Source organism: Macaca mulatta, chromosome 3 (genome assembly GCF_049350105.2).
Source record: "Macaca mulatta isolate MMU2019108-1 chromosome 3, T2T-MMU8v2.0, whole genome shotgun sequence".
Classification (NCBI taxonomy): Eukaryota; Metazoa; Chordata; class Mammalia; order Primates; family Cercopithecidae; genus Macaca; species Macaca mulatta.
Genome location: NC_133408.1, coordinates 181665016 through 181683945, shown reverse-complemented (window position 1 = coordinate 181683945; position 18930 = coordinate 181665016). Strand labels below are relative to the sequence as shown.

Sequence of the window (18930 nt, the reverse complement as noted above, 5' to 3'; positions counted from 1 at the left end):
GACACTAAGTCATCAGATTCACCAAGCTAAATAAAAAAGAAAAATCTTCAAGGCAGCTAGAGAGAAAGGTTAGGTCACTTACAAAGGGAACTCTATTAGGTTAAGAGCAGATGTCTCACCAGAAATCTTAGGAGCCAGAAGAGGTTGTCAGCCTATTGTCAGCATTCTTAAAATTTTAACGGAGAATTTCATATCCTACCAAGCTAAGCTGTGTAAACAAATGAGAAATAAAATTCATATCAGACAAGCAAACACTAAGGGAATTTGTAATCACTAAACAAGCCTTACAAGAGGTGCTTAAGGGAGTACTTGACATGGAAACAAAAGGATACCTGCTACCACAAAAACACACTTAAGCACAAAGGCCACAGATACTATAAAGCAATTACTTCAAGCCCACAAAACAACAAGCTAACAAAACAATGAAAGGATGAAAATCTCACATATTAATATAAATGGTCTTCAACATAAATGGTCTAAATTACCCACTTGTAAGGTATAGAATGATAAGTTAGAGTAAAAAATAAGACTCAACTGTCTGCTGTCTTCAAGAGACCAATCTCACATGGAAAGACACTCACAGGCTCAAGGTAAAGATATGGGGGGCCGGGTGCAATGGCTCATGCCTGTAATCCTAGCACTTTGGGAGGCCAAGGTAGGCAGATCACGAGATCAGGAGATCAAGACCATCCTGGCTAACATGGTGAAACCCCATCTCTACTAAAAATACAAAAAATTAGCTGGGTGTGGTGGCAAGTGCCTGTAATCCCAGCTACTCGGGAGGCTGAGGCAGGAGAATCACTTGAATCCAGGAGGCAGAGGTTGTAGTGAGCTGAGACTGCACCATTGCAGTCCAGCCTGGGTGATAGAGCGAGACTCTGTCTCAAAAAAAAAAAAAAAAAAAAAAAAAAAAGATACAGGGAAAGATAGATCATGGAAACAAAAACCAAAAAGCATGGGCCATTATTCCTATATCATATAAAATCGACTTTAAACCAACAACAATCAAGAAGAATGGAGAAGAGAATTACATAATAATAAAGGGTTCAGTTCAACAAGAAGACTGAGCTATCCTGAATATATATACACCCGACATAGAAGGATCCAGTCTTTTAAAATAAGTCCTTCTTGGCCTATTAAATGACAGTGACAAAATAATACTGGGAGAGCTCAACACCCTATTGGCAGCATTAGACAAATCATCAAGGCAAAAAACTAAGAAATTCTAGATTTAAAACTTAACACTCAACCAATTAGACATCTACGAAATATTCCACTCAATAACCACAGAATATACATGTTTCTCCTCTGCACGTGGAGCATATTCTAAGATTGACAACATGCTCAGTAATAAACAAGTCTTAATAAATTCAAAAAATTTAAATTATACCAAGCATACTCTCAGACAATAGCGCAATAAAAATAGAAATGAATATCAAGGATTTCTCTTCATGGAAATTTAACAACTTGCTCCTGAACAACTTTTGGGTGAATGATGAAATGATGAATGATGAAATGAAAGATTCTTTGATTCTTCAAAGAATCAAAAAATTCTTTGAAGTTAATGAAAATTGACACGCAACACATCAAAAATTTTAGCCTGCAGCAAAAGCAGTGTTGATGAAAGTTTATAGTGCTAAACACCTACATCAAGAAGTTACAAACATCTCAAATTAACAATCTGCTATCACACCTACAGGAGCTAGAAAAAAAAAAGAACAAACCAATCCTGAGGCTAACAGAAGAAAAGAAATAACTAAAATCGGAGAAGAACTGGACAGAATCAAGATGCAAAAATCCATACAAAATATCAATGAAACCAAAAGTTTGTTTTTTGAAAGTATAAATGAGAGATAGACTGTTAGCCAGATTACCAACAAAAGAGAGAGAGAAGATCCAAATAAGTACAATGAGAAATGACAAAGATGACACTACAACTGATCCCATGGAAATACAAAATATGTTCAGAGATTATGAACACCTCTATGCACATAAATTAGAAAATCTAGAGCAGTTTAAGAGAGCAAGATGGTCAACTAGTCGCAGCCAGGTGGAACAGCTGCCACGAGGTACCCAGATGACTGCTGCCCTATTTACAGATCTTCAGAGGGAAAGCACTGAGACCGAACAGAGGAAAGACACAGAAGCTGTTCTAAAGGGGAAGGAAGCTGGGAAACTGGGAGCTGCACAGAGCTACCATGCATTGAGACTGACTTCTGGTCCCACACGACTCCAGGGAAACAGGTGAGTTGAACTGGCAAGGAGCAACCTGTTCTTACCATGGGACTTTGCAATCCTGGCAGGAGACACATTGACCACCATGGACACCTGAGTTGACAGGGAATGCTACTTAGAGAAGTGGTAGGGGCAGCACACCAGCTGAAGGTGAGCCCAGGTTTGGTGCGGGAGCGTCTATAGTGGAGCATGTCCAGGGAAGTACATCTCTCCAAGTTCTATTTGCTACCATAAGAGAATTTAACCCTAGGGGGAAGGTCAGACCTAAATTCTGCAGGGCAATCTTGGCCATCAGATAGGACTGCTCTGAACTGAGCACCCCTGGGTCTGCTGGCATCTCCTGGGGCCCCAGTCTGGTAGCACCTGCTTAGAGGGCAGCCTTGGGTGTCTTGGGGACCCAAACCATAGCTCCTGTGCTGATGGACAGTACCTGGCTAGCAGAGAACTCCACTGAGGCAGCCCCTGTGGCCACTCAGCAGCCTGCCTGCTCCCTCCCCCCACTGTAGCTTTCTCAGTGCCCACAGAAACCCTTCACATTGCCTTGCTGGTATGAGTGTGCACAGGCAGGTTTGGCCTTCCTTGCACTGCCAGCAAGCCTGTGTGCATGCACCCCACAATGCCACTGCTGCAATGGGAGTACACTCCACTCCCCCTTTCCCCACAAGACCACCATTGCAGTCAAAGCCTTGGTAGGCACACAGCCAGTCCTGCTCCTGCCAGCACCCTGCCTTTGTGCCAACACTGCCACAGAAGTGAAACTAGGCACAGAGAACAGTGAAATCTCCCCCATCCTGAGCTACCACTCTTGCCTGAGGCACACAGAAAATGCACACAGACCTGCACCTATCAGCTGCCTACCACTGTGCTACCACCACCACCAGTGCAACTCTGTATAAAGTTGCCAGCAGGGGTACCTACACTCCAGAACCCTGCTGCTTCTACCACTGTAGAAGAGAGAAGATCCAAAGATCCAAGAAGAGAGAAGATCCAAATACAATCAGAAATGACAAAGGAGATATTACCACTGACCCCACAGAAGTACAAAAAACCCTCAGAGACTACTATGAACACTGCTATGCACACAAGCTACAAAACCTAGAAGAAACATGTAAATTCCTGGAAACATACAGCCTAACAAGATTGTACCAGAAAGAAATTAAATTTATGAACAGACTAATAATGAATTCCAAAATTGAATCAGTAATAAAAGGCCTACCAATCAGAAAATCTCCAGGACCAGACAGATTCATAGCCGAATTCTACTAGATGTATAAAGAAGAGCTGGTACCATTCCTAATGTAACTATTCCAAAAAACTGAAGAGGAGGAATTACTCCCTAACTCATTCTATGAGGCTAGCATTATCCTGATACCAAAATTTGGCAGAAACAAAACAAAAAAGAAAACTTCAAGCCAACATCCTTGATGAAGATAGATGCAAAAATTCTCAACAAAATATTGGCCAACTGAATCCAGCAACACATCTAAACGCTAATCCTCCACGGTCAAGTAGGCTTTATCCCTGGGATGCAAAGTTGTTTCAATAATACAAATCAATAAATGTGATTTATCACATAAACAGAACTAAACATAAAAACCACATGATTATCTCAATAGAGGGAGAAAAGGTTTGGGATAATATTCAAAATCCCATCATGTTAAAAACTCTCAATAAACTCTCAATAAATGAAGGAACATACCTCAAAATAATAAGAGCCGTCTATGACAAACCGACAGCTAACATCATACTGAATGGGCAAAAGCTAGAAGCATTCACCTTGAAAGCCAAAACAAGAAACTCTCTCTCACCACTCCTATTTAACATAATATTGGAAGTCCTGGCCAGAGCAATCAGGCAAGAGAAAGAAGTAAGACACCTAAGTAGGAAGAGAAGAAATTAAACTATCCCTGTTTGCAGATGACATGATGCACTCCTATACAACAACAACAGTCAATCTGAAAGCCAAATGAGGAATGCAATTATATTCACAGTTGCCACACACACACACACACACACACACACACACACACACCTCCCCCGCCCCAAGAATACAGCTAACCAGGAAAATGAAAGATCTCTGCAAAGAAAACTGAAAAACGCTGCTAAAAAAAAATCAGACGTTACACAAACAAATGGAAAAACGTTACATGCTTGTGGATAGGAAGAATCAATATCATTAAAATGGCCTTAATGCCTAAAGCAACGTATAGATTCAGTGTTATTCCTACTAAACTACCAATGACATTCTTCACAGAACTGGAAAAAAAAACTACTTTAAAATTCATAGAGAACCAAGAAAAAGATCCCGAATAGCCAAGGCAATCCTAAGAAAAGGTAGGCCATAGAAGCCACAGGTCTTGGTCAGGCCTCAGTGCTACAAATCTCAATGGCCATATGATTTCAGTGAGAGCCAAGGCTACATCAACCTCAGCGGCCATGGGATTCCTTCTGTGGCAGCCTGGCCTTAGAGCACCCCCTAGTGATGCAACAGATGAAGCAATCACAAGCACAGGGACTCTACCAGTAAACCTGCCCTGAATCTCTCAAAACTAGCTTACTGTTGAAGAACACGGGAAAACAAAGGCAGACTGTGAAGACTGCGTTAAGTCTGTATTTCACTGTACAAACATTGACACACAGCCACAAGGTCAAGAAAAATCAGAGAATCATGACATCACTAAGCAGGCAAAATAAGGTGCCATTGAACAAAATAAAGTGCCACTGACTGAACCTAAAGAGATGGAGCTGGAAGAACAGCCTAACAAAGAATTCAAAGTTCCTATTTTAATGAAGCTTAGAGAATCTCAAGAAAATATAGAAAAACAATATAAAAATTAATGAGAAACTTAACAGATAAATAGAAATTAAAAAGGAAATCCTGAAGCTGAAATATATAATAAACTAAATTTTAAATCCCAATACATAACATCAACAGCAGAATTGACCAAACAGAAGAAATAATCTGTGAACTCAAAGTATTTAACAATATAGAGCACGAGTAAAAAACAGAATGAAAAGAAATTTTAAAATCTTATGGGATAATATCAAAAGACCAAAAGTATGGATCATCAGGACTCAAAAGAAGGCATAGAAAGTGAAAGGGGTATAAATAGTATAGTATAGTATAGTATATAATATAATAGTATAGTAAAGAAACAATAGTAGAAAACTTTCCAAACCTAGAGAAAGATGTAACTATCTAGGTATAAGATATGAAGTATCAGATTCAATCCAAATGAGATACCCCATGACATACTATAATCAGTAGCAGACCTAAGATAAAGAGAGGATTCTAAAAGTAGCAACATAAAAAGATGCTAGAAGCTCTGCTTCATCAAAACTTGGAAGCAAACCAAAAAAGAAGAAGACAGTAAAGTTGGTAAAATGAAAGCCATCGCATGAGAACTGTGAATGGATGTCCCTGGACAAGAGCTCTATACCAGGCCTACAGAACACAAAGCCAGAGCTTTGTTAGGTTTAAGTTTGGGATGCGTGTAGAACTATTTGGGGAGGGGGGGAAGGAATTGCAGTTAAAAATTAATAAGTAACTTATTAATTACAGAAAGAATAAAGTTGATAAATTAAGAAATATTTATGGCCGGGCGCGGTGGCTCAAGCCTGTAATCCCAGCACTTTGGGAGGCCGAGGCGGGTGGATCACGAGGTCAGGAGATCGAGACTATCCTGGCTAACATGGTGAAACCCCGTCTCTACTAAAAATACAAAAAACTAGCCGGGCGTGGTGGCGGGCGCCTGTAGTCTCAGCTACTTGGGAGGCTGAGGCGGGAGAATGGCGTGAACCCGGGAGGCGGAGCTTGCAGTGAGCCGAGATCACGCCACTGCACTCCAGCCTGGGAGACACAGCGAGACTCCGTCTCAAAAAAAAAAAAAAAAAAAAAAGAAATATTTATATAAGCATATTATTACTAAATATGTACCAAAAAAATAGTTGGAGGTGTTTGACTCTGGAGTAGTACCATGAGTAAAATGGGAAAGAGAAACAATCTGCCATCTTTCTATATCAATCACTTACAATTACTTGAAATTGTTTTTATCTATGCCTATATGATTATGATTTTTAAATATTTAAATTAAAAATATAAATATAGTTAAAACATCACAGTTAATGATGAAAGTACAATTAAAAACATTTTCTTGGCAAAAACTACCACAAATTCAACACTATTTTTACACAAACTTCTGTTTATATTCACTACAATAGCACAAATACACACTTGAAAGATACATGTAATCAAAACATGTTCTATGTTATGACTACTTACTATCCATGTAGGTCCATATTGTGATCTGAAAAGTTGGGAACTTCTGCCTACTTGTTTGCTAATATAAGATCATTTGACATGGTGAATAGAAGATTATGACCTAAACAGAAAATGAACAATGAAAATTCTGGAAATAATTTTCTAAGGGAAGATAGTGCAGAAGGTAGATTTACTATACATGAGCTATACAGATGCTTTCTTGTGTCCCTTTGGTTTCAGCTGTTTCCTTTTAGTTTGGAGTCCAAGGGTTATTAATAGAAAATTATATAAGTATTTACATATAAAAATGAGTATGTGAGTATAAAAATAACTGTTTAGGCAGTTCTTTTGAATAGGGAGACTCCAAGTTTGGGTAGACTCCTCTGATGCAGAGTCTATAATAAGCTCAGAGTTGCTAACCACTGATAGTGTACCTGAGTGGAAAAGATGACATCAGGCATGATATTCAAAAACAATATTAACTCTTTGGATTGAAGCTATAGGAACTAAAATGGATGACAATTCTAAAATAATGATCTGATAAATGAACATGGCTTCTGAGGAGTTGTAAAGCCTGTTAGATAGTTTTGTACACTGCTGTCATGGCAATAGAAAGATATAAGATTTAAGCATAAAGTCACTGGCACACACTGATGGAAGACTTGTGAGGAAGCCTGATGCTATGGAGAAGAGATAAATATGCCTAAATTAAAAATAAGACTTGAGAACATGTATGGTAGACAGAAAAAATTAGGGATTGACTTCCGACCACCAAAGGATTGCCATTCGACCATGCGGTCAGGGTAAACATTTAGAATTACACATGAATTGAAAGAATCCTATTCCTTGAGGCTTTAGGACAATTTGATCTAAGGTTTCAATACATTCCTAATCAAAATGTCAGCAAGTTTTTAGTGGATACCTACAGACCGATTTCAATATTTACATGGAAAGGCAATGGTTAGAGAATAGCCAAAGCAGTTCTGAAAAAGAAAAGTAATTTCTTAAATTCTTTCTTTATTCATTCATTCATTTATATTACATATTTATAAAATATCAATATTTTATAAGTTATACAAACTACGTCATTTAATTTGCTAAATTTTTCTAGCTTTGGCCATTGGGAGCTGCTATAGACTGAATATTTGTGTTCCCCCCAAATTCTTGAAACACAGTCTCCAAGATGATGGCATTCAGAGGTTGGACTTTTGGAAGGTGATTAGGTCATGATGAAAGAACCCTTATAAGTGTGATTAGTCACTCTATTAAAAACTACCCCAGTGACCTCCCTTGCTCCTTCTACCACCACCAGACACCACATGTGCTAGTGCTTTAATCTTGAATTTCTCAGCCTCAAGTGCTGTGAGCAGTACATTTCTATTATGTATCAGCTATGCAGTCTATAGTATTCCATTATAGCATCCCACAGGGACTAAGACTGAGACTCGGGTTGGGTCCTGTATCCCTTTGACATGCTCCACCCTTTTGTTTTGAAAAGCATTTCTTTTTTTTATTGTGAATTTTTTTTTTCTTTTACTATACTTTAAGATCTAGGGTACATGTGCACAATGTGCAGATTTGTTACATAGGTATACATGTGTCACGTTGGTTTGCTGCACCCATCAACTCATCATTTACATTAGGTATTTCTACTAATGCTATCCCTCCCCAAGGCCCCCACCCCCTACAGGCCCCAGTGTGTGATGTTTCCCGCCCTGTGTCCATGTGTTCTTGTTGTTCAACTCCAACCTATGAGAACATGCGGTGTTTGGTTTTCTGTCCTTGTGATAGTTTGCTTAGAATGATGGTTTCCAACTTCATCCATGTCCCTGCAAAGGACATGAACTCATCCTCTTTACGGCTGCATAGTATTCCATGTTGTATATGTGCCACATTTTCTTAATCCAATCTATCATTGATGGGCATTTGGGTTGTTTCCAAGTCTTTGCTATTGTGAACAGTGCTGCCACAAACATACATGTGCATGTGTCTTTATAGTAGAATGATTTCTAATCCTTTGGGTATATACCCAGTAATGGGATGGCTGGGTCAAATGGGATTGCTAGTTCTAGATCCTTGAGGAATCACCACACTGTCTTCCACAATGGCTGAACTAATTTACACTCCCACCAACAGTGTAAAAGTGTTCCTATTTCTCCACATCCTCTCCAGCATCTGTTGTTTCCTGACTTTTTAATGATTACCATTCTAACTGGCATGAGATGGTATCTCATTGTGGGTTTGATTTGCATTTATCTAATGACCAGTGATGATTAGCATTTTTTCATGTTTGTTGGCTGCATAAATGTCTTCTTTTGAGAAGTGTCTGTTCATATCCTTTGCCCACTTTTTGATGGGACTGTTTTTTTCTTGTACATTTGTTTGAGTTATTTGTAGATTCTGGATATTAGCCCTTTGTCAGATGGGTAGATTGCAAAAATTTTCTCCCATTCTGTAGGTTGCCTGTTCACTCTGATGATCGTTTCTTTTTTTTTTTTTTTTTTTTTTGAGACGGAGTCTCGCTCTGTCGCCCGGGCTGGAGTGCAGTGGCCGGATCTCAGCTCACTGCAAGCTCCGCCTCCCAGGTTTACGCCATTCTCCTGCCTCAGCCTCCCGAATAGCTGGGACTACAGGCGCCTGCCACCTCGCCCGGCTAGTTTTTTGTATTTTTTTTAGTAGAGACGGGGTTTCACCGTGTTAGCCAGGATGGTCTCGATCTCCTGACCTCGTGATCCGCCCGCCTCGGCCTCCCAGAGTGCTGGGATTACAGGCTTGAGCCACCGCGCCCGGCCTGATGATAGTTTCTTTTGCTGTGCAGAAGCTCTTTAGTTTACTTAGATCCCATTTGTCTATTTTGGCTTTTGTTGCCATTGTTTTTGGTGTTTTAGTCATGAAGTTCTTGCCCATGCCTATGTCCTGAATGGTATTGCCTAGGTTTTCTTCTAGGATTTTTATGGTGTTAGGTCTTATATTTAAGTATTTAATCCATCTTGAGTTAATTTTTGTATAAGGTATAAGGAAGAGATCCAGTTTCAGCTTTCTCCATATGACTAGCCAGTTTTCCCAGCACCATTTATTAAATAGGGAATCCTTTCCCCGTTGCTTGTTTTTGTCAGGTTTGTCAAAGATCAGATGGTTGTAGATGTGTGGTGTTACTTCTGAGGCCTCTGTTCTGTTCCACTGGTCTATATATCTGTTTTGGTATCAGTACGATGCTGTTTTGGTTACTGTAGCCTTGTAGTATAGTTTGAAGTCAGGTAGCATGATGCCTCCAGTTTTGTTCTTTTGGCTTAGGATTGTCTTGGCAATGCAGGCTCTTTTTTGGTTCCATATGAACTTTAAAGTAGTTTTTTCCAATTCTGTGAAGAAAGTTAGTGGTAGCTTGACGGGGATGGCATTGAATCTATAAATTACCTTAGGCAGTATGGCCATTTTCATGATATTCATTCTTCCTATCCATGAGCATGGAATGTTCTTCCATTTGTTTGTGTCCTCTTTTATTTCGTTGAGCAGTGGTTTGTAGTTTTCCTTAAAGAGGTCCTTCACATCCTTTGTGAGTTGTATTCCTAGGTATTTTATTCTCTTTGTAGTAATTGTGAATGGGATTTTACTCATGATTTGGCTCTCTTTGTCTATTATTGGTGTATAGGAATGCTTGTAATTTTTGCACATTGATTTTGTATCCTGAAACTTTGCTGAAGTTGCTTATCAGCTTGAGGAGATTTTGGGCTGAGACGATGGGGTTTTCTAAATATACAATCATGTCATCTGCAAACAGAGACAATTTGACTTCCTCTTTTCCTCATTGAATACCCTTTATTTCTTTCTCTTGCCTGATTGCCCTAGCCAGAACTTCCAACATTATGTTGAATAGAAGCGGTGAGAGAAGACATCCTTGTCTTGTGCCAGTTTTGTTTTGAAAAGCATTTCTGTAGATGCTCCAGCCTCATCTTGATTTTTCTTGTTGAGACCCTGAATCAGCCACATCTCCAAGGAGCCCTGGTTTATGTTATTGGATATTATTACAAAACAAGATCCCAACACAAGGTAGAGAAATAATTACTGTTTCTAGGTTTTCTCAGCAGACAGATCTAGGAACTAAATATATGTATCTATAATAATTTTCATATCTATCCATCTGCCTCTATATCAAGCTAAACATGAGCTCCAGCTGATGTCTTTGACTCTAATTCAGTACCACATGGTGCATTCTGCCCTTTTCTGCCTGCATCTCTTTAACTTTTCTCTTCTTAGTGGGGTTATTGCCATCCGCAACCCTTTTTGTACTTGTTGAACCCCAGTTTACATGTACAGAAATTTCAAAATTGTTAACACTTTTCTCCATTAGAATCAACTTTAGTAATGAGAGTACAGTGATGGTGTATAGTTCTACTTTTCGCCTTACAGTTTTCATCAAAATACTGTTTTCCAAAGTTAATTAAGGCAGTTCTATTTTCCCCCACTGTCTTCAGTGATGGTATATCACACAAAAATTATTCTTTCACAGTCTGCATTCTATCTTAAGATCCCCAGCTTCCTCTGATATTTTTATATTGCCATACGTCAAAGCTTTTTTTTCTGCTGTAAAATTTTATGAGCTTGGCAAATGCATAATGTATCTGATCACATAGGTTAATCCCATCACCCCAAATCCCTCTATAATTCTCTAGTCAAATACTTCTTCCTTACGTATCTCAAAGACAAAAGTATCTGCTTATCTTTTTCTCATCTCTATAACTTTCTCCTTTGTTATAGATTGTCATTAGAATTGAATCATATAATACATTGCCTTTTGCTATAGCTTTGTTCACTTAGTAAAATTCATTTGAGATTCATCCATTTTGTAATGAAAATTATTAGCGCTCTGCTTTTTATCACTGAATAGTATTCCCTTTGTATAAATGGATTACAATTGCTTTAACCATTCACTTATTGAAGGACATTTTGGTTGCTTTGCTTTGTTGACAATTATGAATAAATTTTCTATAAATAGTCATGTGCAGGTTTTTGCACTGATTTGAATTATCACTTCCCTTGGGGAAATACCTTGCAAGCAAAATTACTGCCTTATATGTGAAGTCTGTGTTTAACTATACAAGAAACATCAAAACTGCCTTCTCCAGTGGTTTAAATATTTTGCACTCCAAGCAGCAATAAATGAGAGCTTCTGATGCTACACATCCTTCTCAGCATTTCGAATTTGTCAGTAGTCTTTTTATTTTAGCTAATCTAATAGGGTTATAGTGGTATCTCACTGTTGTTTTAATTTGCATTTCCCTAATGACGAATGATATTGAGCATCTTTTCATGTGAAAACATATCACCTGACATCTTCTTTAGGATATATCTATTTAGATCTTTTCCATAATTTTTTATTGAGCTGTTCATTTTCTTATTATTGAGTTTCCAGGTGTGTGTGTGTGTGCGCGCGCACGCGTGTGCGTGTGAATGTACTGGATACAAATTATCAGATATGAGATTTTCAAATATTTACTTCCAGCCAGTGCCTTATCTTTTTGTTCTCTTCATAGTGACTTTTCTACAGCAAAAGTTTTCAATTTTGACAATTTTTTTTCTTTTACTCATTGTGTTTTTAGTATTTTATCTAAAACTTAACCACCAAACTTAAGGTCACGTAGATTTTCTCCTAGATGTTTCATAATCTTGCATTTACATTAAAGTCATTTTATCTAATTTTAGGTAAGTCACAATTTACATGCTGAAATTCATTTTTTTTAAAGAAACTTTTATTTTAGGCTCAGGGGTACATGTGCAGGTTTGTTACACAGGTAAATTGCATGTCATGAGGGTTTGGTGTATTGACAATTTCATCACACAGGTAATCAGCATAGTACCCAATAGGTAGTTTTTGGTGAGGACCCTTCTCCCATCCTCCACCCTCAAGTAGGCCCTGATAACTGTTGTTCCATTCTTTTTGTCTACATGTACTCAACATTTAGCTCCCTCTTATAAGTGAGAACATGCAGTATTTGGTTTTCTGTTCCTGTGTTGGTTTGTTAGGATAATGGCTTCCAGCTCCATCCATTTTGCAACAAAGGACATAATCTCATTCTTTTTTATGGTTGTGTAATATTCCATGGTGCATATTTCCTTTTTTATACATATTTTATATATATTGCATAGAAACATTGAACTATTCTAACACTGTTTTTTGGAAAAATTACCCCTTCTTCACTGAATTTCCTTTGCAATGTTGTGGAAACTAAGTTGACAGTTGTTTAGATCTGTTTCTAGGCTCTCTACTCTCTTTCATTAATCTTATATGCCTATCATTTTGCAACACCACACTGTCTTGATATTGTAACGTTACTAAAAGCCTTCACATTGTGTAATGTGAGTCTTCTTTGTTCTTTTTCAATGTTGTTTGGGCCATTCTATAACTTTTGCCTCTCTTTATAAATTTTAAAATTATTTTGTTACTATCTGCATTAAAGCTTGCTAAAATTTTGTTGGGATTGCCCTGAATCCATTAATGAAATTGGAAATAATTAACATATTAACAATATTGTGTCTTCCAATCCATGAATGGATAATCCAATCCAGGATGTGTAAGATTCATACCTAGTACTTCTTTTTTTTTGGAGATATCAAAAATGATATTATTTTATAGATTTTAATTTTAATTGTTCATTGTTAGTAATTTATTTTGCATGTTGACCTTGTCTCTTTCAGGCTTGCTAAAATATATTATCACTTACAGGAGTTTTCTGGTAGAATCTTAGAGGCTTTCTATCTAGACAATTATGTCATCAGCTAATCATCAGGAAACAATGGTCACATGGTTATTCATCATACTGCATTCTTTACCATGCTTTCCTGTCTCACTTCATTTTCCTTTGCTATAGTAGAAGCACATCCCCCCCACAAATAAACCTTTAGCCCTTAATCCCTGCCTAAGGCTGTGATTTCTTGAGGTCCAGGTTGTCATCAACCTTTAACCTATCTCAAAATAAATAAACTATTTTTTAAATAAATATCAAAATCAGAAATTGAAACTGTTAGAATATATAGAGAAGGTTAAATCATTTTATTTTAAAGTGAAACATGTATATAGAAACACTACACTGAACACATGTATAGCTTAAGAAATTATTTTGCAACCACCCCATGGATCAATAAATACAACTTTCATAGCAAGCCCAGAAGCCCATTCATGTGTCCTATTCCAATTCACTCATGACATCCTCAGAAGCAATGATAGTCTTTACCTTTAAGTAATCATTTATTTGTATTCCTTAAAGATTTTATCACTCCAGTTTAAATTGTCACACACTATAGCTTAGTCTTCTACATTTTTTAATTTGATATGTTCTTGACATCTATTCTAATCTTCAGATTCTCTCTATAGCCTTTTCACCTCTTTCCAATCTATTTGTTGAGAAACTCAGGTGTTTTTATGGTAGAATTCTTATAATCTGCATTTTCCCAATTCCTGTTCTCTACATATTTTTCTATAAGTTGGTAAGTTCATAGAAGCTTGGATCTGATGAATAATAAATATTATCTTTGGAAGGTGATTACTTTTTTAAATATTGTGAACTCATACATTGAAAAATAGTTGATAGGTTGGAAGCACAACTTCTTTCATCTTTGGCCAGTAGAAGTCTCCTCTAATTGAGTCCTGAATATTCTAACATGACTCTAGTAATCTTTCATATCTGGTATGATATGATTTTTCAACTTCATCTTGTGGATTCTCCATCCTAGATGAAAAATCAGTCATTTCTCCAAGAAGCCCTAATTTCTCTTACCAGGAAATTGTATTGCAAAACTACAATATGGGCCTAGGAATGTTCATTGTAATCGAATTGGCCAGTGTTGCTAAGTTATGGCAATGAACACAGCCAGGAGTAAGGGACAGAGAAAGAGAGAGAGAGCACATGTACTGAGTCTGCCCATGTATAGAGATTTACCTAAGCTCCTCCATAATATATTAAGAAATAGAATATTCCATATTTATTTGAAATAAAGGACACATTTCCTTTTTTTCACATTATACTCGCAACCATCCTGGAATACTATCTCCATCAATATGATTACTGAAAATATTTTTTTAAACTTTTGCACATGCTTTCCCATTATTCTCTTTATTAAAATAAAAACTATTGTATTACGTCTGCCCTGTCAGGGCATGTAAATATTACAATGGACTTTTGTTAAATCATTTGAACAGATAAAAACTTTTTAAATGATTACAGAAATATATATTATAAAAGTAATAATTAACTGGACAAAAGCAAAATGAATACCTCTATATGACAGATGATTTCATTAAGATGCAAAGAGTTAAAAAAAAAAACAGACTGGACAAAGATAATTTCAACACACATAAGATAATTAAAAGAAGCTCCTGCAATATTCAAACAGTATATTCTTACAAAAGTAGTGAAGGCCTCAGAATGAGAGAAATGTGAAGTTCCATCTCTTCTCCCTTATTATTCTCCCATTACCACTACTCAGCTCTGCGGAAACATTACAAAGTATCTAGAGTTACTAAAGATTCTTCTGTCAAAATATGTCCTTTGTTACAATCAGATATTTGGATAAGCAAGCACACTTTCCTTGGCAATTAGAAGCAGAATGATGTCTTTTATTTTTCAGTTGGTAACACATTATTATGAAGCAGCAGTGACAGCAATGTACACAGCTGCATCATAAACAGCCTGCCTCACAGACTATTCCCATGAATGCCATTCCCACCAACACATCCCCAAGGTAACTGATTTCCTGGTTTCCCTCCTAGGCATTTCTTCATGTGACTATACCCAAATAGAAATATAAACAGAGTTTTGCTTTGTTCTTACAAAAAGGTAACACATAAACAAATTGGTCTACTCTTTGCTCTTCTTTCTCAAAAGTGTACCCTGAAGAACTTTCTTTTAATGACAAAACTTTCTCATTCTTCCTACAGTTATGTAATGTTCAACTGAATGAAAGTCCCATAAATTACATGAGTAGTCACCTTTTGATGTCCATTTGGGTTGCCACCAAACATGTGTAATCACTTGTGTAAGAATGCAGAAGAAATCTGTGTCATGCAACACAGAAATATTAATTGAGAATAGTGGATATGACAGGAACAAGGGAGATGACGGAGCAATACAGAAACTGAGATATAAGGATTAAGGGAGCTCAAGTGGAGCTAGAAGGTGGCTTGGTAAACTCAGTTTTTGTGAGTAAATGAAGGGCGGAAAGGAACAAATAAATGAATCTGGTACTAACAGAGAGAGAGAGAGAATAAATGAAATTAATAAAGAAACTGAGCAGGAAGTGGGATAGCAAAGGGAACACGGAGGGTGAATGTACCAAGTCAGGACTGAAGAATGTGTGAGACAGAGGAAAAGAGGCCACAGGCCACCTGTCCCTCTGCCCGCTCTCCAATCCACTGTCAGCCCAAGGACACAGCAAAGCCAGCTATCCCTTATCACATTGCCTTCCAGAACATACCTCCATTGCGTTCCTTCATTTGAGGCTGCCATCATGATGTTGGCGACATTAGTTTAAAAAAAAGTTTATTTCCAAAACCTTTCATCTATGCCTAAGAAGGTGCACAAAATAGGGATAAACGTGTATCAACACACATTCATCCTGAAGATTGCTAAGCAGTCAGGGTGGGGGAGTGTGTTCACTTTCACAACTGCCAGTCAGAAAACCCATAGAAAGTTACTGTCACCATCGGACATTGGAGGCAAGAACTACAAGGAAAGTTCGAAGCTTGAGGCTGGACCACAAGTCACTGAGAGACACAATAGTGAGGCTTATACAATGAGAATACACCATGAAACAACAAGGCAATATAGGGGAAGATAATTCTGACATCTAGAATCAAATTACTAAAGCAGACATCAGATAAATCACACATTTCTTGTTTTCCCATTCACAGTCTGACTGTTCTAAAATCTTTATGTATTTCAGATGTTTACACTTGTCATATTTATTTTGGGACATGTATCTATATACATTAAAAAGAATAAATTGATTTCCCTTATAGAAGTCACCCAATAATAAATTGAAGCACTGTCTATACCCTAAATATCCCTTGTAGATTACAAACTATTTGATGATGAGAACTGTCATTTTAGGTTTAAATTAGATTTAAAACCTTCAGATTACTGAAGTCCATGATGAGGATTGTCCCCAGGACAGAGCTAAATTCTGAGGAGTTGATAGCAGCGTTTCATGCCATCTCCAGAGGCCTGTATGAATTTGTCATTCCTCAGGGTGAAGATGAAAGGGTTCAAAAAAGGGGTCACCACTAAAACCAGCAGCAATTCTACTGGATACAGAGTACTTCTTAAGAGCCAGGGAAGCCTAAGAGAAAAAAATCAATGGTGCTAGAGTAATTCCTCAACATTTACTTCTGAGTGCTTTTCCCTTCTGAAATCTAGAAAACAAAAGAGAGTTAATATGGCTTCCCGTCCCAACAGAAGTAGAAATTGTTCTGAAATCCCCCTCCTGCTCACAGGCTGCACACCATGACTAGAAGGGTAGGCATTCAACTATTCCCTGTATATGGTTAGTGGCACTTTCTCTAAATATGCACAATGTGTGAGAAAAATTCCCAGTCCCTAGTGCCATACCGTACACATGAGATCTTGTCCTCCATCCCAGCATGCACCACTGCACCCCTCAATGCTCAGTTCACCTGCCTCCCACTCCGCTCTGAACAGCCAGCAGTCAGCCTCCAGGACCACAGTGTGTTCCCTTCTACCACTAACTCCCTTCCATCTAAAATGTCCGAAATTACTCGTTTGCCACGTATTTTCTGTCCTGTCAGTTCCTGCTCCAGTGTCATGTTCTATACAACAGCTTTCCTGGCCAATGCCTCTGAGCTGGATTCTTGGTTTCTTTGTTTCATCAGAATGTAGGTTCCATTTACAGGATGTTTATTTTAAAGCTTTTGCTTTACCTTATCATCATTGTTGTGTGTTGTTGAGAGTAGGGAACTCTCCGGAGAAATTTCTGAAAATTCTCGAAGGCAAGGACTGAGTATCTCTCAATCTATTGGTCAGCTGGTTCCCTGCATGGATTACTCCTTTCTTCCTCCCTATCTTGGGGATGAAAGCCTCCCTTGCTCCTGTCCTCAGTGAATGTTGTCTTCTCACGAAGGCAGGCAGCCAGCACCTCGGCTGATTTGAGCCTGGCCATCTCTAAGACTCTGACAACTCTTTTCATCATTGTGAGAGAAGAAAGATTCAGACAGGATACATAAGAGGGACTTTTATCCTCAGCCTCTATCTGTCCCACACTGACCTCACACTGGGGCTGCCAAACAAGAGACTTTAGGTTCAATTTCAACATCCCCTGCCTCCAGGAGTGTTCAAAGCCCTGGATCCATCAGGGAGCCAAAGCCACCAAGTGTGACACCTGGGTCCAGCCCAGGTCTCAAATACAGACGGCTCTGATCTCAGGCTAACAGAAAATTTGGGAAGTCACAAAGTCAATGTTCCTTCTGTAAACACATTTTTCTCTCACCATCATATGAGAAATTTAAGATTCAGCTGTCACTGACATGAAATACACCCCATATCCTGAGCACCTTAGGACTTGTAGACTTTACTCCTCACTTCTTTCAGGTCTTTGCCCAAGTGTCCAAGCTCAGGGAGACTTTCTTCTTTATTCTCTCTAAAAGAATGCACACTACACTTCACTCTCTATCACCTCATTAGAATATATTTATCATTTTAGCCTTCATCACCAGAAAATATTTGTTTACCTTATGTTTATTTTCTGTCACACATTTTTCAGTGTAAGCACCATGAAAACAAGAAATGTATTGTTCTTGTTTACTGTATCTCATACAGAATGAGGTGGTACTATTTCTGAATTAATCAATGAATTGATCAATTAAAGAAAAAATCTACAAACAAAGCCTTTCCAGACCTGGTTATGGCTAATGCTGAAGGAAACTGCTTTCTCGCCCTTCTGTCCTCACTGAGACAATGCCCAGTAATCTATTAGTCCTCTCTCTGAGGCCTCTTATAAAATGACAGTCAGGTAACAAGGACCAACTTGATGAAAGAGCTCAGTCCAATTTCCACAATCTCTGTTTACCTAGAACCACCTGAAAAGAAAGGAGAGATAATGGTTCTGACAACGGCAAGGAGCTGTGCTATATCCGGCATTGGGCCACAGAAGATATGAAAGTGATTTCTGCTATGAAGGAGGGATTTGGAGTTCAGCCCATCTACTCTGCTGCTACACTAGCCCACAATTCAGGATCTGGGTGTCTCTGTTCTAGATGGTATGCCGACTCAGAACATCCCATCCCTTCCTGAAACTTACTCTTTTTTCCACAGAGAAAATCTACTGGAAGGCATTTACCTTCAAGAAAGAAACTGAACTGAAATGTTGTATGGCCCTCTGGATCTGCCTGATAGGTGCTGAGGTGGCTCTGTGGGTCAGAGGAAGCT

General features: G+C 38.2%; 1 protein-coding gene across 1 annotated transcript in view; it reads left to right on the top strand.

The window, feature by feature from the left end:
* The first annotated feature begins 2125 nt into the window (after positions 1 to 2125).
* The window catches only part of PRSS37 (serine protease 37), a 28639-nt gene continuing 11834 nt past the window's right edge, over positions 2126 to 18930 (top strand). The window contains exon 1 of the mRNA XM_077994638.1: positions 2126 to 2244. The gene's annotated coding sequence lies outside the window, so the exon portion shown is untranslated. The remainder of the gene's footprint in view (positions 2245 to 18930) is intronic.